This window comes from Rhinoderma darwinii, chromosome 5 (genome assembly GCF_050947455.1).
Source record: "Rhinoderma darwinii isolate aRhiDar2 chromosome 5, aRhiDar2.hap1, whole genome shotgun sequence".
Taxonomy (NCBI): Eukaryota; Metazoa; Chordata; class Amphibia; order Anura; family Rhinodermatidae; genus Rhinoderma; species Rhinoderma darwinii.
The window spans coordinates 228,211,991-228,232,327 of record NC_134691.1 but is presented as its reverse complement, the minus strand read 5'-3'; the positions used below and the strand labels follow the sequence as shown (position 1 = coordinate 228,232,327).

Sequence of the window (20,337 nt, the reverse complement as noted above, 5' to 3'; positions counted from 1 at the left end):
AAGAGCGTTCCGAGGGCGTTTATCGGGCTTCGTAGGTGTCTGGGGTACCCTAATCCTTGGCCTTGGGGGAGGGTTCCACTTAATTGTGGAATCTGAGCCCTTGCTGCTATAAGGGACAGGCTTAGCCCCCAGGCACTGAAAATGCCATATACATTTGGATTTGCATCCGGGGACACCCGGTTGCGCCAGTCCGTCCGCATCGAGGTGGAAGAAGGCCATCGCCAGCGGAAGAACCTTCGCTTCATTGTGGAGGTGATTCTGCTGGACTTCCTGGGGCTCAAGCGGGCGGACATCCTGTGTCTCAACGACCAGGAAAGCCGCGGTCGGTACACCGTATCCTTTACGGCCGCGGCATGTTGCGACAACATGCACAAAAGATTGTCTGATGCGGACCAGAGTGAGGAGCGGCTAAATGGACTGAACTTTTTATTCCTCTACGGGGAGGAAGAAGTCCCGCTCGTGATGTGCATGTTCAGTCCATTTGTCTCAGAGTGTGACATTGAAACCTTCCTCAGTCGTTACTGCAGGGAGGTCCGCTTCTCACATAAAATCTTGAACACCCAGAGCTTCTGGAATGGCAAAAGAAAATATTGGGTGAAGTTCCGCCAGGATCCCAATGGCATTGGAGGCTTACATCACCCACCCCAGAACTTTGCCATTGGGAAGAATCGAGGATTCCTATTTTACCCCCAGATGCCAATAGCCTGCCGGAACTGCTTGAGATATGGCCACACCAGAGAACATTGTGACCGGCCCCATGTGGTGCAGTGTAACAGGTGTGGCCAGGTTGGACACGTAGCGGCAAAATGCAGTTCCGAGGTGTTGTGCAATCTGTGCGGCATGACTGGGCATGCTTTTAAAGATTGCCCCCGCAGAGCGAAATCTGGGCCACCCAGACCAGGGCCAGAGCGGCAGTTTGCAACATGTGCAGACGCCGCTGGTAATGCCCCAAAACGAGCATTGACGACTGAGGGGTCCAGGCCAAAGTCCTTCACAGCTCCATCGGGGGGCCCACCGATGTCAGCCTCGAGGGACGGCCATAGGGATTCCACCGGGTCCAGGCAGAGCAGGAGGAATTCTGACTCTGCTGGACATAAGTTGACCGGCACCTCTGCAAACAGGTCCTCTGCTCCGCCTGCAGTGGACCCTGTTGAGGCAGTGGTTAGCGACAGGCGTCGTGGCTCCGTAGGTTCTGCAGTAGGACCTGACGCCTGTCCCAAGAGTGTGGGCATGGAGCGGAGACACTCTGTGTCAGACGAGGGCTCCATTAAGAAAACCCTAAAATATGCTGGATTGGAGCCTCGTTTTGACCATTTCCGGTCAACGGGGGGGTCGGAGCAAAGTTCCTCCACTGCGGTTGTGGAGGGGCTTGCGATGAAGGCTCCCCGTAAGCAGGCAAAGGTTGCCAAGAGTGATGGGACCTCACAGGCCCCTGTGCAGCTGCCCAGGAAGGACATCAGCGATATCTTCAGCCAGGGGCCAGAGATGGGTGAGAGCGACTTCGAGGAGATGGATAGGAGCCATTCTGCAAAGAGACAGCGAGAGGAAGAGGAGTCCGGAGTTCGGAGGAAAGCTGCCTATCGGAGTTCGGATGAGAGCAGTGTGGGGGTTGGAGCCGCCCACGTATCTGGCTCTGACCCTACCAACATCCAAGATTTATTGACCCCTCAAAAAGGGGGTCCAGACTCGCAGCTGATCTCCGAGTACGACTCTTCTGGTTCGGACCCTGACCTCAACTAAGACTATGTTGGTTCCTATCAAAGTCGCCTCACTAAATGTGAGGTCCCTAAAGAGCCCTGTCCGCAGGACTGCTTTATTTTCATTTTTAGAGACTGTGGACTTTGACCTTTGCCTGCTTCAAGAATGTGGAATCCCTAATGACTTGGAATATCAAGATTTAAAGATGGACTGGAAACTAGGCCCCTCAGTCTGGTCTGGTGGAAATGACTGTCGCTCTGCGGGGGTTGGATTGCTCTGCCGAGGTCGTTTTATCTCCATCCAAACAGTGACTGAAATCATGCCCGGCAGAGCTATTTTAATACATTTGCTTTTTAATGGAATTTTAATTCGTGTTTTAAACGTTTATGCCCCTCCTACCAAACAGGAGAGGGCAGAACTATTAGAGATTTTACCATTGTTTTGTGTTGGGTCTACCCCCCTGCTGGTGGGTGGTGATTTTAACTGTGTGCGAGATGGAGAACACCGGCAGGGTGGGGATTTTAATCGAAAAATTGACCGTACTTCTTACCTGCTCAAGAATTTTATTGGTGATTTTAAATTGAAAGATTGCTGGAGGGAACTCTTGCCTGCGGACCCAGGCCCCACCTGGTCCAATGGAAGAGTGAGCTCCAGAATTGATTTTATTTTCACTTCTAATAGTTTTATTCCCAAAAAATGTTTGCTTTTAACAAATATTTTATCTGATCACAAGCTCCTTTCAGTGCACCTGGAGCTAGAGGGAGAGCAAAAAGCTTGTAGGGGTCCCTGGAGACTAAACACCACACTCCTGGAGGACCCCATCATTAAAGAGGAGTTTGTGCGGACCTACCAGTGTTGGCAGTCCCATAGAGCGCCCAGTCAGCCTATGCTACACTGGTGGGAGGGCATTAAACCCAAAATCAGAGCTTTTTTTATTCGAGCAGGTAAGAAGAAAGCAAAAGAGAAAAAACAATGGTTTTATGTTCTTAATAAACGTTTACATGTACTTTTTAAATTGAAGGAGATTGGTATGGATGTTGATGATGATATCTTAAATCTTAAAGCTGAAATAAAATATGCCATAGAAGAGAAAGGGAAACAAATAATTTTTAATTCACATGTAAAGCACCTCGAGGATGGCGAGAAGTGTTCCCGGTTCTTCTTCAAAAAGGTAATGGATAAACGAGATGTCATTTTAAACCTTGAAGGAGAAACCACTATGGTCGGCATTTTAAATTCTGCTTTTAATTTCTACCAATCTCTTTTTAACAAGAAAAATATTGATCCTTCCTTTTTAGAACATGTTCTTAATTCCCTTGATGCCAAGCTAGATATTTTAGACCAGGAAGTTTTATCCCGTAATATTACCTTGGAGGAACTTTTATTTGCTTTTAAAAGTTTTTCTAATGGGAAAGCTCCTGGGGAAGATGGTCTGCCCATCGAATTTTATCATGCTTTTTGGGAAATTTTAAAGAATGACATGTTTTTATTGTATAAGGAAGTTTTTATTACTGAAGAGCTGCCCCCTTCCTGGAGGAGGGGGATTGTGTCCTTAATTTTTAAAAAAGGTGAGAGGGACCAGTTAAAAAACTGGCGCCCTATTACTCTTTTAAACGTTGATTGTAAAATTTTAGCTAAACTAATAACAATCCGTTTTAAACCTTTTATTCATAAATTAATCCATCCAAACCAGGTATGTGGGGTACCTGGGAGGTCAATTACTGAGTCCCTGAATATTTTACGTGACATCATTTGGTATTTTAAAGAAAGGGGTCAAAGCCTTGCTATTTTATCCTTAGATTTCGAGAAGGCTTTTGACCGGGTCTCCCATGAATATCTTTTTATGGTTCTTAAAAAGATGGCTGTTCCTGAAATTATTTTAACACGTATTAAGCTTTTATATCGATCCTGTTTTAGCCAAATTTCTATCAACGGATTTTTAACTAAAGGTGTTCCTCTTTTATCAGGGGTGAAACAGGGGTGCCCGTTGTCTCCGCTCCTTTTTATTTGTGCCATAGAACCTCTGTTCACCCTAATAAGAGATGATAAAGTCATCAGAGGCGTGCCCATACCTGGAGGAAGGGGGAACCAGGTAAAAATCCTAGGCTATATGGATGACGCCACCGTCCTATGCCCAGACGCCGCTTCTATGAGACGGGCATTGAGGAACACCGGCTTTTTTTGTGAAGCCTCTGGTTTTAAATTAAACGTTGATAAGTGTGACTGTTTTTATACTGGTGTATGGGATTCCTCTGTGACACCAGGAGTTAACATGCAGCAGGATCAGATAAAAATTTTAGGAATTGTTTTTAATCAAGAAAACGATGGGAGACCCAATTGGGATTCAGTAATTGCCAAAATGGAAAAAAAGGTTTTAATGTGGAATTTGAGAAATCTCACCATGGAGGGAAAAGTTTTAATAATTAAATCTGTTTTATTACCCATAATGCTTTATGTAGCTATGGTTTTCCCTCCAACAATTTTATATATTAAAAAAGTGACCAGGATCTGTTTTATGTTTTTATGGGGTTCCAAAATGGAAAAACTAAAACGTGATTTTATGTACAGATGTAAGGACAATGGCGGGAGAGATGTTCCTAACCTTTTTAACTTCTTTTACATTAAATACTTTTGCTTCTGTTTTAAAATATATAATTCTGATGGTATTTTTAGCTACTTTTTAAAGTACGCTACGGGCATGATTTTTAAACGATGGTTTCGTGTCCCTTTGAATTCTCCTGTGCTTCTGTGTCCCCCAAAACAATATGCGGTGCTCGAAAAAACTGTCAGGCTCCTAGGTCTCCAAGAATTGGAGCCTGACATATTGGGGGACCAGAAAAAAGTGTCACTCTCCTGTAGGCGGCAGGAGGATACACTGGCAGTTTCAAATTTCTCACAGGCAAGGTCCAAGGTGGTGTGGCGGAACGTTTTCGGGAAATTTATGGCAAATGTGCACAAGGACCTTGCCTGGGCAATCGTTCACCAGTGCCTCCCTACTCGTGAATTCCAGCATAGGCGAGGACTGGTGGCGAGAGCCAAGTGCCCGAGAGACAGGTGTGGTGACGACGAGACGATAATGCACCTGTTTTGGAACTGCCCATATGCACAGGAGGTTTGGAGGAAGGTAGGCCCATTGCTGAAATGGGCCTGCGGTCTTAAAGATCTTAAATTTGAATACGTGTTTTATGGTCTTTTTAACTGCCCAAGTTTTAAACAGCAAATGGTCTGTTGGATCATTTTAAACTGTTTTAAGAATGCCATTTGGAAGGTTAGGAACATTCTGCTTTTTAAACATGATTTTATTGACGTTAAAAATTGTGTGAAATATGCCCTAAGTGAAATGTATATTTATTATCTTAGGGACAAAAAGCAGCTAGGGGTAAAAGAAGCAACATCCATGTGGTGTTTGCAAATGTGGAATACCATAACATTGTAAATAAAAATGGTTTTATTCTTTTATGTCTTTTATGCCCTGTATAAATTTTATCCTGCTATTGTTCTGTACTTTTATTATAACATCTGTATTAATGGTCTTATTATTATTACTTTTGTATTCATTTAAATGTATGAATATTCATGTATTATGCTGTTGATTTTATCTTGTGGTTTCAATTTTAAAAAAAAGTCTGTAAAATATATTATTTTTGCCAATAAAAAACTTTGTTGAAACCTTATCTGTTCTTATCAGTTTAATATCTGATACGTCCCCTATCTGGGGACCATATATTAAATGGATTTTTAGAACAGGGAGATGGAAATAGAGCTTGCTCTGTCCACTCCACGCATTGACCTGGTATTGCAGTATTTCCAGGACCGGTGCACCCTTCCCTTATGTGTTGACTAAAATCAGATTCCAAAAGTGTTTTTTCTCTTTGCCATTGTTTCTGTCTTTCTGAAGGGATCTCCCCTTTTAATCCCATTATTTCAACACCTGTTGGACAATGCATTTGTACAGTCATGTGTGATAATGAGCTCATTTATTAAATGCAATTAATGAATACATTGCCACCTCTTGTTGTGTGTGTGTGTGTGTGTGTCTTCTGTGTTTCTGTGTTTCCGGCATTTCACATTGGAACAGCTCATTCACCTTCCTTGTCTTCTCTCCGCCCTCCCTCCCTCCCTCCCTCCTAGGTAAGTTAAAGAGCTGCACCTGAGCCAGCCACTGATTGATGCAGCACCACAGTCAAATAGTGGAGTGGAGTGGAGTAGGGGAACAGCAAACAGCCATTAAAGCAGCCAGCCGCCTACCCGCCACAATGGACCTACCTGTGTACACTAGGTGGATGTGATGGAATGTACTGTCGTCCCTACATTTCAAGAAGAAGTAAGAATTGCAGTTGCAACAAACCCTTGCTTGCCTACAAAGAGAGCAGCAATTTGGATTTGTTACTATGTTACCTGGAAGAATAACAAACTGTGCAAGGATGGAGGTTGTAGGAGCAAAGAGAAGTTGTCTGTAAAGTTGGTGGATGCCTATTTTCCATTTTGCAGTCCCTTGTCTCCCTCTTGTGGCCTCCTGGAGGCAAATAAATGTGCAAAAAAAAGACAGCCTGGCGGCCGGCTGTTGCAGTGTTGCCCTCTCAGGCAACACTGAGTGACTGACTGAGCCTCACAGTCTTATATAAAGTTCAGACGGAACTTTGCACGTGTCATAGTGGAGCCCTCAGGATTCCAGAGCCAGCTTTCTGACATCATAATGGGGCCTGCCTCAGAGATAAAAGCCTGGGCCCAGGCAGTGTTGTTCAGTGCTGCTCAGCAGGCAGCACAGGACTGGATTAAAGCTGATACAAGGTGTGAAGGAACAAGGGGTGGCTGTGGGCATGCACTTGCTGCCGCTGCCAGTGTTTATCTGCATGGCAGGAGGGCATTTGGGCGTTGCCAGGAAGGCGTTTTTATGTAGATTCCTCCTCTTTCAGCACTGCATTGTGGTGCAAGCAAAAGAAGCAAATCCTGTCTGGCTTCCTCTCCGGCCTTTATTCACCTCCCGCTTAGTAGCTGTAAATGTGTGTGAGCCTGCAGGGCCCCATGGAATTGCCTAGGAGTAGGCTGAATCGCTGCAAGGGGTGAACAGCAGTATGGGACAGGCTCGGGCAAGGCAAGGGCCGCTCGGGTTATCGCTTCTCGGCCTTTTGGCTAAGATCAAGTGTAGTATCTGTTCTTATCAGTTTAATATCTGATACGTCCCCTATCTGGGGACCATATATTAAATGGATTTTTAGAACAGGGAGATGGAAATAGAGCTTGCTCTGTCCACTCCACGCATTGACCTGGTATTGCAGTATTTCCAGGACCGGTGCACCCTTCCCTTATGTGTTGACTAAAATCAGATTCCAAAAGTGTTTTTTCTCTTTGCCATTGTTTCTGTCTTTCTGAAGGGATCTCCCCTTTTAATCCCATTATTTCAACACCTGTTGGACAATGCATTTGTACAGTCATGTGTGATAATGAGCTCATTTATTAAATGCAATTAATGAATACATTGCCACCTCTTGTTGTGTGTGTGTGTGTGTGTGTCTTCTGTGTTTCTGTGTTTCCGGCATTTCACATTGGAACAGCTCATTCACCTTCCTTGTCTTCTCTCCGCCCTCCCTCCCTCCCTCCCTCCTAGGTAAGTTAAAGAGCTGCACCTGAGCCAGCCACTGATTGATGCAGCACCACAGTCAAATAGTGGAGTGGAGTGGAGTAGGGGAACAGCAAACAGCCATTAAAGCAGCCAGCCGCCTACCCGCCACAATGGACCTACCTGTGTACACTAGGTGGATGTGATGGAATGTACTGTCGTCCCTACATTTCAAGAAGAAGTAAGAATTGCAGTTGCAACAAACCCTTGCTTGCCTACAAAGAGAGCAGCAATTTGGATTTGTTACTATGTTACCTGGAAGAATAACAAACTGTGCAAGGATGGAGGTTGTAGGAGCAAAGAGAAGTTGTCTGTAAAGTTGGTGGATGCCTATTTTCCATTTTGCAGTCCCTTGTCTCCCTCTTGTGGCCTCCTGGAGGCAAATAAATGTGCAAAAAAAAGACAGCCTGGCGGCCGGCTGTTGCAGTGTTGCCCTCTCAGGCAACACTGAGTGACTGACTGAGCCTCACAGTCTTATATAAAGTTCAGACGGAACTTTGCACGTGTCATAGTGGAGCCCTCAGGATTCCAGAGCCAGCTTTCTGACATCATAATGGGGCCTGCCTCAGAGATAAAAGCCTGGGCCCAGGCAGTGTTGTTCAGTGCTGCTCAGCAGGCAGCACAGGACTGGATTAAAGCTGATACAAGGTGTGAAGGAACAAGGGGTGGCTGTGGGCATGCACTTGCTGCCGCTGCCAGTGTTTATCTGCATGGCAGGAGGGCATTTGGGCGTTGCCAGGAAGGCGTTTTTATGTAGATTCCTCCTCTTTCAGCACTGCATTGTGGTGCAAGCAAAAGAAGCAAATCCTGTCTGGCTTCCTCTCCGGCCTTTATTCACCTCCCGCTTAGTAGCTGTAAATGTGTGTGAGCCTGCAGGGCCCCATGGAATTGCCTAGGAGTAGGCTGAATCGCTGCAAGGGGTGAACAGCAGTATGGGACAGGCTCGGGCAAGGCAAGGGCCGCTCGGGTTATCGCTTCTCGGCCTTTTGGCAAGATCAGGTGTAGTATTTCTGCATCTGGTTTTGTTGGGAGGTGTCCGGGGTACCCTGCTCCTTGGCCTTGGGGGATCGTCTCTTTTCACAGAGAGACTTCACCCCCTTGCTGCTATTTGGGGAGTGGGCTTAGCCCCCGGACAACGAGTTGCGATCGCGCCTTACCCAAAAGGTCAACCGACCTTGAGGCGTTTTCCTAAGAGCGTTCCGAGGGCGTTTATCGGGCTTCGTAGGTGTCTGGGGTACCCTAATCCTTGGCCTTGGGGGAGGGTTCCACTTAATTGTGGAATCTGAGCCCTTGCTGCTATAAGGGACAGGCTTAGCCCCCAGGCACTGAAAATGCCATTTACATTTGGTTTCGCATCCGGGGACACCCGGTTGCGCCAGTCCGTCCGCATTGAGGTGGAAGAAGGCCATCGTCAGCGGAAGAACCTTCGCTTCATTGTGGAGGTGATTCTGCTGGACTTCCTGGGGCTCAAGCGGGCGGACATCCTGTGTCTCAATGACCAGGAAAGCCGCGGTCGGTACACCATCTCCTTTACGGCCGCGGCATGCTGCGAGAATATGCACAAGAGACTATCTGATGCGGACCAGAGTGAGGAGCGGCTAAATGGACTGAACTTTTTATTCCTCTACGGGGAGGAAGAAGTCCCGCTCGTGATGTGCATGTTCAGTCCATTTGTCTCAGAGTGTGACATTGAAACCTTCCTCAGTCGTTACTGCAGGGAGGTCCGCTTCTCACACAAAATCTTGAACACCCAGAGCTTCTGGAATGGCAAAAGGAAATATTGGGTGAAGTTCCGCCAGGATCCCAATGGCATTGGAGGCTTACATCACCCACCCCAGAACTTTGCCATTGGGAAGAATCGAGGATTCTTATTTTACCCCCAGATGCCAATAGCCTGCCGGAACTGCTTGAGATATGGCCACACCAGAGAACATTGTGACCGGCCCCATGTGGTGCAGTGTAATAGGTGTGGCCAGGTTGGACACGTGGCGGCAAAATGTAGTTCCGAGGTGTTGTGCAATCTGTGCGGCATGACTGGGCATGCTTTTAAAGACTGCCCCCGCAGAGCGAAATCTGGGCCACCCAGACCAGGGCCAGAGCGGCAGTTTGCAACATGTGCAGACGCTGCTGGTAATGCCCCAAAACGAGCATTGACGACTGAGGGGTCCAGGCCAAAGTCCTTCACAGCTCCATCGGGGGGCCCACCGATGTCAGCCTCGAGGGACGGCCATAGGGATTCCACCGGGTCCAGGCAGAGCAGGAGGAATTCTGACTCTGCTGGACATAAGTTGACCGGCACCTCTGCAAACAGGTCCTCTGCTCCGCCTGCAGTGGACCCTGTTGAGGCAGTGGTTAGCGACAGGCGTCGTGCCTCCGTAGGTTCTGCAGTAGGACCCGACGCCTGTCCCAAGAGTGTGGGTATGGAGCGGAGACACTCTGTGTCAAACGAGGGCTCCATTAAGAAAACCCCAAAACATGCTGGATTGGAGCCTCGTTTTGACCATTTCCGGTCAACGGGGGGGTCGGAGCAAAGTTCCTCCACTGCGGTTGTGGAGGGGCTTGCGATGAAGGCTCCCCGTAAGCAGGCAAAGGTTGCCAAAAGTGATGGGACCTCACAGGCCCCTGTGCAGCTGCCAAGTAAAGACATCAGCAATATCTTCAGCCAGGGGCCAGAGATGGGTGAGAGCGACTTCGAGGAGATGGATAGGAGCCATTCTGCAAAGAGACAGCGAGAGGAAGAGGAGTCCGGAGTTCGGAGGAAAGCTGCCTATCGGAGTTCGGATGAGAGCAGTGTGGGGGTTGGAGCCGCCCACGTATCTGGCTCTGACCCTACCAACATTCAAGATTTATTGACCCCTCAAAAAGGGGGTCCAGATTCGCAGCTGATCTCCGAGTACGACTCTTCTGGTTCGGACTCTGACCTCAACTGAGACTATGTTGGTTCCTATCAAAGTCGCCTCACTAAATGTGAGGTCCCTAAAGGGCCCTGTTCGCAGGACTGCTTTATTTTCATTTTTAGAGACTGTGGACTTTGACCTTTGCCTGCTTCAAGAATGTGGAATCCCTAATGACTTGGAATATCAAGATCTAAAGATGGACTGGAAACTAGGCCCCTCAGTCTGGTCTGGTGGAAATGACTGTCGCTCTGCGGGGGTTGGATTGCTCTGCCGAGGTCGTTTTATCTCCATCCAAACAGTGACTGAAATCATGCCCGGCAGAGCTATTTTAATACATTTGCTTTTTAATGGAATTTTAATTCGTGTTTTAAACGTTTATGCCCCTCCTACCAAACAGGAGAGGGCAGAACTATTAGAGATTTTACCATTGTTTTGTGTTGGGTCTACCCCCCTGCTGGTGGGTGGTGATTTTAACTGTGTACGAGATGGAGAACACCGGCAGGGTGGGGATTTTAATCGAAAAATTGACCGTACTTCTTACCTGCTCAAGAATTTTATTGGTGATTTTAAATTGAAAGATTGCTGGAGGGAACTCTTGCCTGCGGACCCAGGCCCCACCTGGTCCAATGGAAGAGTGAGCTCCAGAATTGATTTTATTTTCACTTCTAATAGTTTTATTCCCAAAAAATGTTTGCTTTTAACAAATATTTTATCTGATCACAAGCTCCTTTCGGTGCACCTGGAGCTAGAGGGAGAGCAAAAAGCTTGTAGGGGTCCCTGGAGACTAAACACTACACTCCTGGAGGACCCCATCATTAAAGAGGAGTTTGTGCGGACCTACCAGTGTTGGCAGTCCCATAGAGCGCCCAGTCAGCCTATGCTACACTGGTGGGAGGGCATTAAACCCAAAATCAGAGCTTTTTTTATTCGAGCAGGTAAGAAGAAAGCAAAAGAGAAAAAACAATGGTTTTATGTTCTTAATAAACGTTTACATGTACTTTTTAAATTGAAGGAGATTGGTATGGATGTTGATGATGATATCTTAAATCTTAAAGCTGAAATAAAACATGCCATAGAAGAGAAAGGGAAACAAATAATTTTTAATTCACATGTAAAGCACCTCGAGGATGGCGAGAAGTGTTCCCGGTTCTTCTTCAAAAAGGTAATGGATAAACGAGATGTCATTTTAAACCTTGAAGGAGAAACCACTATGGTCGGCATTTTAAATTCTGCTTTTAATTTCTACCAATCTCTTTTTAACAAGAAAAATATTGATCCTTCCTTTTTAGAACATGTTCTTAATTCCCTTGATGCCAAGCTAGATATTTTAGACCAGGAAGTTTTATCCCGTAATATTACCTTGGAGGAACTTTTATTTGCTTTTAAAAGTTTTTCTAATGGGAAAGCTCCTGGGGAAGATGGTCTGCCCATCGAATTTTATCATGCTTTTTGGGAAATTTTAAAGAATGACATGTTTTTATTGTATAAGGAAGTTTTTATTACTGAAGAGCTGCCCCCTTCCTGGAGGAGGGGGATTGTGTCCTTAATTTTTAAAAAAGGTGAGAAGGACCAGTTAAAAAACTGGCGTCCTATTACTCTTTTAAACGTTGATTGTAAAATTTTAGCTAAACTAATAGCAATCCGTTTTAAACCTTTTATTCATAAATTAATCCATCCAAACCAGGTATGTGGGGTACCTGGGAGGTCAATTACTGAGTCCCTGAATATTTTACGTGACATCATTTGGTATTTTAAAGAAAGGGGTCAAAGCCTTGCTATTTTATCCTTAGATTTCGAGAAGGCTTTTGACCGGGTCTCCCATGAATATCTTTTTATGGTTCTTAAAAAGATGGCTGTTCCTGAAATTATTTTAACACGTATTAAGCTTTTATATCGATCCTGTTTTAGCCAAATTTCTATCAACGGATTTTTAACTAAAGGTGTTCCTCTTTTATCAGGGGTGAAACAGGGGTGCCCGTTGTCTCCGCTCCTTTTTATTTGTGCCATAGAACCTCTGTTCACCCTAATAAGAGATGATAAAGTCATCAGAGGCGTGCCCATACCTGGAGGAAGGGGGAACCAGGTAAAAATCCTAGGCTATATGGATGACGCCACCGTCCTATGCCCAGACGCCGCTTCTATGAGACGGGCATTGAGGAACACCGGCTTTTTTTGTGAAGCCTCTGGTTTTAAATTAAACGTTGATAAGTGTGACTGTTTTTATACTGGTGTATGGGATTCCTCTGTGACACCAGGAGTTAACATGCAGCAGGATCAGATAAAAATTTTAGGAATTGTTTTTAATCAAGAAAACGATGGGAGACCCAATTGGGATTCAGTAATTGCCAAAATGGAAAAAAAGGTTTTAATGTGGAATTTGAGAAATCTCACCATGGAGGGAAAAGTTTTAATAATTAAATCTGTTTTATTACCCATAATGCTTTATGTAGCTATGGTTTTCCCTCCAACAATTTTATATATTAAAAAAGTGACCAGGATCTGTTTTATGTTTTTATGGGGTTCCAAAATGGAAAAACTAAAACGTGATTTTATGTACAGATGTAAGGACAATGGCGGGAGAGATGTTCCTAACCTTTTTAACTTCTTTTACATTAAATACTTTTGCTTCTGTTTTAAAATGTATAATTCTGATGGTATTTTTAGCTACTTTTTAAAGTACGCTACGGGCATGATTTTTAAACGATGGTTTCGTGTCCCTTTGAATTCTCCTGTGCTTCTGTGTCCCCCAAAACAATATGCGGTGCTCGAAAAAACTGTCAGGCTCCTAGGTCTCCAAGAATTGGAGCCTGACATATTGGGGGACCAGAAAAAAGTGTCACTCTCCTGTAGGCGGCAGGAGGATACACTGGCAGTTTCAAATTTCTCACAGGCAAGGTCCAAGGTGGTGTGGCGGAACGTTTTCGGGAAATTTATGGCAAATGTGCACAAGGACCTTGCCTGGGCAATCGTTCACCAGTGCCTCCCTACTCGTGAATTCCAGCATAGGCGAGGACTGGTGGCGAGAGCCAAGTGCCCGAGAGACAGGTGTGGTGACGACGAGACGGTAATGCACCTGTTTTGGAACTGCCCATATGCACAGGAGGTTTGGAGGAAGGTAGGCCCATTGCTGAAATGGGCCTGCGGTCTTAAAGATCTTAAATTTGAATACGTGTTTTATGGTCTTTTTAACTGCCCAAGTTTTAAACAGCAAATGGTCTGTTGGATCATTTTAAACTGTTTTAAGAATGCCATCTGGAAGGTTAGGAACATTCTGCTTTTTAAACATGATTTTATTGACGTTAAAAATTGTGTGAAATATGCCCTAAGTGAAATGTATATTTATTATCTTAGGGACAAAAAGCAGCTAGGGGTAAAAGAAGCAACATCCATGTGGTGTTTGCAAATGTGGAATACCATAACATTGTAAATAAAAATGGTTTTATTCTTTTATGTCTTTTATGCCCTGTATAAATTTTATCCTGCTATTGTTCTGTACTTTTATTATAACATCTGTATTACTGGTCTTATTATTATTACTTTTGTATTCATTTAAATGTATGAATATTCATGTATTATGCTGTTGATTTTATCTTGTGGTTTCAATTTTAAAAAAAGTCTGTAAAATATATTATTTTTGCCAATAAAAAACTTTGTTGAAACCTTATCTGTTCTTATCAGTTTAATATCTGATACGTCCCCTATCTGGGGACCATATATTAAATGGATTTTTAGAACAGGGAGATGGAAATAGAGCTTGCTCTGTCCACTCCACGCATTGACCTGGTATTGCAGTATTTCCAGGACCGGTGCACCCTTCCCTTATGTGTTGACTAAAATCAGATTCCAAAAGTGTTTTTTCTCTTTGCCATTGTTTCTGTCTTTCTGAAGGGATCTCCCCTTTTAATCCCATTATTTCAACACCTGTTGGACAATGCATTTGTACAGTCATGTGTGATAATGAGCTCATTTATTAAATGCAATTAATGAATACATTGCCACCTCTTGTTGTGTGTGTGTGTGTGTGTGTCTTCTGTGTTTCTGTGTTTCCGGCATTTCACATTGGAACAGCTCATTCACCTTCCTTGTCTTCTCTCCGCCCTCCCTCCCTCCCTCCCTCCTAGGTAAGTTAAAGAGCTGCACCTGAGCCAGCCACTGATTGATGCAGCACCACAGTCAAATAGTGGAGTGGAGTGGAGTAGGGGAACAGCAAACAGCCATTAAAGCAGCCAGCCGCCTACCCGCCACAATGGACCTACCTGTGTACACTAGGTGGATGTGATGGAATGTACTGTCGTCCCTACATTTCAAGAAGAAGTAAGAATTGCAGTTGCAACAAACCCTTGCTTGCCTACAAAGAGAGCAGCAATTTGGATTTGTTACTATGTTACCTGGAAGAATAACAAACTGTGCAAGGATGGAGGTTGTAGGAGCAAAGAGAAGTTGTCTGTAAAGTTGGTGGATGCCTATTTTCCATTTTGCAGTCCCTTGTCTCCCTCTTGTGGCCTCCTGGAGGCAAATAAATGTGCAAAAAAAAGACAGCCTGGCGGCCGGCTGTTGCAGTGTTGCCCTCTCAGGCAACACTGAGTGACTGACTGAGCCTCACAGTCTTATATAAAGTTCAGACGGAACTTTGCACGTGTCATAGTGGAGCCCTCAGGATTCCAGAGCCAGCTTTCTGACATCATAATGGGGCCTGCCTCAGAGATAAAAGCCTGGGCCCAGGCAGTGTTGTTCAGTGCTGCTCAGCAGGCAGCACAGGACTGGATTAAAGCTGATACAAGGTGTGAAGGAACAAGGGGTGGCTGTGGGCATGCACTTGCTGCCGCTGCCAGTGTTTATCTGCATGGCAGGAGGGCATTTGGGCGTTGCCAGGAAGGCGTTTTTATGTAGATTCCTCCTCTTTCAGCACTGCATTGTGGTGCAAGCAAAAGAAGCAAATCCTGTCTGGCTTCCTCTCCGGCCTTTATTCACCTCCCGCTTAGTAGCTGTAAATGTGTGTGAGCCTGCAGGGCCCCATGGAATTGCCTAGGAGTAGGCTGAATCGCTGCAAGGGGTGAACAGCAGTATGGGACAGGCTCGGGCAAGGCAAGGGCCGCTCGGGTTATCGCTTCTCGGCCTTTTGGCTCAGATCAGGTTTATTGCCTGGTCTGGGCCGGGGGTTCGGTCTTTCGTGGAGTCCTCTCCGACGTTTTTGGGAGCGATCATCGTGCCGTTGGGCATTCCTCATCAAGATGGCAGCTGTGCGGAATACAATTCGTTTTGTGGTGAATGAGCAGAGGAGAGAAGAAGTGGATACTGGGCACATCATTGAGAACATCCTTCTGGACCTGGCTGGAGTCACATTGGTAGAGGTATTCTGTATCCAAGCTTTCAGCAATATTGCTACGTATGACGTATCCTTTTTTGAGGCCGCCTACTGTCTAAATGTTTTTCAGTTGCTCAAGGAGAAACATATGCATGAGGCTTTAAAATCTATTGAAGTGCTACCTCTTTTCTCAGCAGTGGAGAAATGTATTACCATCCACATGTATAACCCATTTCTGGATAGAAGGCTGGTCAGGGCCTTTTTAGCTCACTACTGTACCCATGTTAGAGGAGGTGTGGAGCAGAAGAACCTATGGGGAGTTTTTAATGGTGATATCAAGTACTGGGTCAGGCTGAAACCTGACTCCAGCTGTATTGGAGGAGTGATGAATCCTCCCGCTAATTTTTCCATTGGTGGGAACAAGGGATATCTTTACTACCAAGATATGCCATCATTTTGCAGATCATGTTTTTCCTACGGGCATACTAAAGATGCATGTAAAGGCAAGGTTTGCAGAAATTGCAAGGAAACAGGACATGAGGTTAGTGCATGCATTTCCCCATCCAGGTGTGATATTTGTGGTTTGCCTGGTCATACCTGTAGAAAATGCCCAAAGGTGTTTCCCTTCTTAGGGCAAGAGAGAAGGACATGGGGCAGACAGGTGAGAACAACAAGTTCCCTTGCTGCCTCTTCTGATGTAATTTCAGAGCCTGCTGGCAGTGTTTCTGTGGCTGCTTCTCAGGACCCTGGGAAAGCTGGATTAGGAGAGGTTCTAACCTCACATACTGACAGCATGGAGTTGGGTGTGGTCCCTCCTGCAGAGCCAACTGTTGATGAGACACCTGTGGTTATACCTATGGAAGGTGAAGACACAGCGCCACCTAGTGGGTGTGCATACCCTGATAATGGTGCAAGTATGCAAATTTTGTCTTTCTCTAGCCCAGAGTCAAAAACGGAAGACTCAGCTAAAGTGGAGTGGTCAATATCGGAGGAGGACGAGAAGGAGGCCAGGATGCCTAGTGCCACTAGTGCGGAAATTTTCCACAAAGTTGTCTCAAAAAGGGGGAAATCTGGAAAGGCGGTGAAGAGACTGAAGATAGGTTTGTTGGAAGATTCTGCTCATGCAAATCCTTTCTCATTGCTGGACAGTGACTCTAGTTGTAGCCCTAAGTCATCTGAGGTGGCCTCAGAAGTACCCAGCTCTCCTGGGGAAGGTTTCCTCAGTGAAGTCAATGTGGCAAATCTGGAAAGAGCAATGTATTTCCCTGGGACGTGATATGTTCTGGCTATTTCATGGCTTGCTTTTCCACTAACCATACTATGCCCGCATGTCTTTGAGATTAAAGATTGTCTCACAAAATGTACGGGTGTTCTCCTCTGCTCACAAGCGTGCTGCAGTCCTGGACTTTTTGGCCTCTAAGGGCAGTGACATTGTTTGCGTACAAGAATGTGGTTTATCAAAAATGCCTAGGAAAGAAGAATGGAAGTTTGGGGAAGCAATTTGGTCCTTTTCTTCCACAAATAGGAATGATGGAATTGGTATTCTCTTCAAAAATAATGAGTTTGTCATCAAACAGACTCAAATCATTCAGGAAGGAAGATGTGTCTGTGTGTTACTATCCTATAAGGGATGGCAGTTTAGGCTTATCAATATCTATGGCCATGCTGTGAAATCTGATAGGTTGGCACTTTTTGATAGTTTAAAATTTTTTCTACATGGTAAAGTTCCTGTTATTATTGTCGGTGATATTAACTGTATCCTGGAGAAGCAGGCCCGAGCTGGATCCACAGAGTCTAATGTGGACGCTACCGGAAGTTTGTGGAATCAAATTTTGCAGGACTTTGCTTTGCAGGACGCTGTCACCAGGAAACCAGGTCCATTTACGTACCATGCCGATGACGGAAGAACGGATTCTCGTCTGGATTTTTTCTTTTTTTCTACTTCAGCAATGAAATGTGTAGATTATGCGCAGGAGAGAGTGTGGTTTTCAGATCACGAGTGTTTGTTGGGGGTTTTTGTTATAAATAATTTCTTTTATGGTAGAGGGGTATGGAAGATGAATGTTAGTTTTCTGAGTGATGAAAGGGTAAAAACTAGGTTTGGGAAAAAATATGGGTTTTGGGTTAGGAAGAAAAGTTCTTTCTCTAATGTGTGTGAATGGTGGGTATGGGTGAAAAAAAAGATTGGTGGGTTTTTTAGACAGATAGGGTATAGAAGAGCGAGAAGGAAAAGATTGCAATATTCACGCTTTAATATGCGGATGACGTTCCTTCAACAATGTAAAAATTTGGGTATGGATGTAAGACACGATTTGGAAAAAACAAAAAAAGATATTAAGGAGTGGTTCCGAGAGAAAGGGAAAGAAATTATATTTAGGTCTAAGGTGGAGGTTAGAGATAATCACGAGAAGTGCACTAGATTTTTCTTTAAAAAAATGTGTGGTGGGAAAAGTGGTATGAATGTGTTATTGGATAAGGATGATAAAGAGGTGTTTGGTAAGGATGTGATTGATGTGGTGTCTGATTTTTATAAACAACTGTATGATGTGAAGAAGTGTGATATGGGTGACGATGATGAGTTTTTGGATATTGTGTGTAATTTTGTTCCTGAAAGTGAATGTGCGTTTTTGCTTGGTGAGATTATGGATGGTGAAGTAAAGGATGTGGTGGGAAGTATGGCCAAAAATAAGTCTCCAGGGATCGATGGAATACCAGCTGATTTCTATGGGAAATATTGGGATATAATTGGGAAGGATGTTATTGATGTTATGAGAGTGTTGTTTTCTGGGACGAATATGTGTGATGTGATGAAGAAGGGTATGGTAGTTCTGTTGCATAAAAAAGGAGATAAGAGACGGTTAGAAAACTGGCGACCAATTACTTTGCTGAATACGGATTATAAAATTTTTGCCAAGCTGATTGCGAATCGTATGAGAGATGTGATTGGGTGTGTAATTGATGAGGATCAGGTATGTGCGGTACCGAAAAGGAAATTGCATGAGAACGTGGCGTTGGTGCGGGACATGCTTGAGGATTGTAAGGGTCGGAATAAGAAGGTGATTGTGTGTGCGTTAGATTTTGAGAAAGCGTTTGATCGTGTGGCGCATGTGTTTTTGTTCAAAGTGTTAGAGAGAATGGGTTTTCCGGTTCAGTTTGTGAGTTTGTTGAAGAAATTATACGCGAATGCAAAGAGTTGTGTGCAGGTGAATGGGTTTTTTTCAGAATCATTTAGTATTATGTCTGGTGTGCGACAGGGTTGTCCGTTGTCTCCCATCCTTTTTATTTGTGCGATTGAACCATTGTTGCAAATGATTAGAAATGATAAGGTTGTGAAAGGTTTGGTGGTGCCCGGGTGTGATGGAAAGCGTGTGAAAGCTTTGGGATATATGGATGATATTTGTGTATTGTGTGATTCAGTGTATGATATGTCCAGAGTGAAGTTGATTGTAAATATGTTTTGTATTGCGTCTGCTTTTAAAATAAATTGGGGTAAGAGCAAATTTAAAATTTTTTTCAGTAATGAGCGAGTGTGTGATTCTGATATGGAACAGGTGAATGGTGTGAGAATTTTGGGTATTGTGTTTGATGATGAGCTGAAAGGGAAAGAAAGTTGGGATGAGTTAGGTGGTAGGATTGTGCGAAAGTTGGAAATGTGGAGAATGAGGGATCTTTCTTTTTCGGGGAAGGTTTTAATTGTCAAAAGTATTATTCTACCTATGATTTTATATGTTGCTCTGGTTTTTCCTCCTGCTGTTGCTATGTTAAAAAAAGTAAATAGAGTTTTGTTCCTTTTTCTATGGGGGAGCGGGATTGAGAAGGCAAGGAGAGAAATTCTAATGAAAAGCAGACGTAATGGAGGCCTTGATTTCCCAAATTTGGAGATTTTCATTGGAATCAATTGTGTACGTTTTTTTGTAGAGCTTTTATTTAAGGAATCCAAGGCTTCCAGAATGTCTAAGTATCTAGCTGGAACGGTGATTCAGCGTCTAAGTTGGGAAAAACGAAATTTATGTAAACCAATTGCTTTCCAGTGCACGGGGTGGTATTTGTATGTAGAAAAATTTATCAAAAAGTTCCAGCTAGAGGATGTAAGAATGGAGAGATTTTTGAGAGAAAAGAATGTTGTGAGAAGTATGTGTATGAATAATGTGATGTGTTCTGTAAATGGTTTGAATTCGATGGAGTCTAAGTCTGTGTGGAAGAAGATTGTTACGTATGATGTGTCAAATAAGCAGAAAGATTTGTTATGGATGTCGGTACATGGAGTGTTGCCTGTAAGGAGTGTTCAGAAAAGAAGAGGTTTGGTTGCGTCTGAAAGGTGTCCGAGAGAAGGTTGTGGGGATGATGAGGATGTGAGTCATGTGTTTTGGTCGTGTAAGCATGCAAAGGATGTTTGGAAAAAGTTGAGTGGGTTGTGTGAAGAATTGACTGGTTTGAAGGTTTTGACGTATGAAATTGTCTTGTTTGGTTTGTGTAGTTTGGGTAGTGAAAAGGATAGAGTGTTGTGGATTTTTCTGACTTGTGTGAAAGAAGTATTGTGGAATACGAGGAATTTGAATGTGTATAAAAGAGAAGTATTTGAGATGGAGGATGTGGTTAGTATGGTATTGGCTAAATTGTATTTTTATTATAAATGGGATCTAGAAAGAGGTATGGATGCGGAAGGGATATGGCGAATGTTAAAATGGAGGTATTTAGTTTGAGGAATTTTGTTTGATTTATCTTGTATTTGATGGAAAAATAAAATAATGAACCAGAGTGATGAGATTTTTTGAAAAATAGAGAGGTGGTTTGAACAACTACAGTTCTCGGTTTTA

The 20,337-nt window shown here is 44.2% G+C and overlaps 3 non-coding genes across 3 annotated transcripts; all 3 read left to right on the top strand.

Annotated features, from left to right (window-relative positions):
* The first annotated feature begins 5,333 nt into the window (after window positions 1-5,333).
* LOC142653956 (U2 spliceosomal RNA) lies at window positions 5,334-5,525 on the top strand. The gene has a single exon (XR_012848791.1). It is a non-coding gene; the product is annotated as a U2 spliceosomal RNA (small nuclear RNA).
* A 1,286-nt stretch (window positions 5,526-6,811) lies between these two features.
* LOC142653491 (U2 spliceosomal RNA) lies at window positions 6,812-7,002 on the top strand. Its single transcript, XR_012848421.1, has one exon. It is a non-coding gene; the product is annotated as a U2 spliceosomal RNA (small nuclear RNA).
* A 6,838-nt stretch (window positions 7,003-13,840) lies between these two features.
* Window positions 13,841-14,032, top strand: LOC142653955 (U2 spliceosomal RNA). Its single transcript, XR_012848790.1, has one exon. It is a non-coding gene; the product is annotated as a U2 spliceosomal RNA (small nuclear RNA).
* The last annotated feature ends 6,305 nt before the right edge of the window (window positions 14,033-20,337 follow it).